Below are 974 nucleotides of genomic sequence, written 5' to 3'. Positions count from 1 at the left end.
CCACCGGAGCAAACGATTATCCCTGCGTTATCCCCGTGTAGAGGCACATTCAGGAGTGAGTTGATGTGCAGGCTGCATAGTGATGGTGTGATCAGGGTGTATAGAACAAACCAAAACTTCCAGTTGACACAAAGCAAATTTCTTGTCCATCCGTGTTTCCTCAGGCAGTAAGGGTCTGGAGGAGGATGTGATGCAGGGTACAGGAGCATAGGACACACTAAAGGTGCGTTCACACCAAATGTGAATTTGGCAGCCTGAGCGAATGTCATCCCAATGTAGAGGGCGACCCTGGGGTGATGCAGAGCGAAGCAGAGTGAGGCAAGCAGAGAGAGGGGAAGAGTGCCACGGTGCCTAAGAAGTAGACGGACCGCTTTTGTGTGCGTTCACATAGCCAAAACCAGTGCAGAAGAAACAAAATATTGTTGGCAATGGATGAGGTAGGGAATTCTGCCTTGAACGCTCTGGCATTCTTTCTGCCCACTGGGCTTCTCCAGTGTACAGCCGTCCTCTTTTAATCCTCCACAGTTAGCTTCAAGAGGCTAGCCTCTCCCTGCTCTGGCGCTCTCTGCCCAGCGGGCGTCTCTGATCGGCCTCTGTCCTCCTCCAATCTGCCGCTGTGGTTACTTAGCTCCAGAGGGGGACATGGTCAACTGCACTATCCTGGTTTTGGTGCTCTCTCTGCTGGTTTTCTTACTCTGATTTACCTGCTGCTACAGTCTGAGCTCCAGAATATCTTCATACCTTACCTTAAGGTTGCAGGGATCCAGCCACCTCTGGACACCCTGAACTGGGTATAGGACCAGTATAAATACAGTTACACGACTCACTCCGTTAAATCGTTGTCCGCCATGTCGAGGTGAAACCGACAACTAGCAGACTGAATGCCAAATTTACCGACTGTGAGAATAGCTTTCATTGGCCAGGCACATCTCTGGTACAAGGAAAGGCGAACTGTCAACTGTAAGAATATTTAA

The 974-nt window shown here is 50.1% G+C and overlaps 1 protein-coding gene across 1 annotated transcript in view; it reads left to right on the top strand.

Annotated features, from left to right (window-relative positions):
• The window catches only part of cngb1 (cyclic nucleotide gated channel beta 1), a 14,005-nt gene that overhangs the window by 5,989 nt on the left and 7,042 nt on the right, over positions 1–974 (top strand). The gene's annotated exons all lie outside the window — the stretch shown is intronic.

This window comes from Cyprinodon variegatus, unplaced genomic scaffold (assembly GCF_000732505.1).
Source record: "Cyprinodon variegatus isolate N-32 unplaced genomic scaffold, C_variegatus-1.0 Scaffold1349, whole genome shotgun sequence".
NCBI lineage: Eukaryota > Metazoa > Chordata > Actinopteri > Cyprinodontiformes > Cyprinodontidae > Cyprinodon > Cyprinodon variegatus.
Note: the sequence above shows the minus strand (reverse complement) of the source record. Positions and strands in the feature narration are given on the sequence as shown.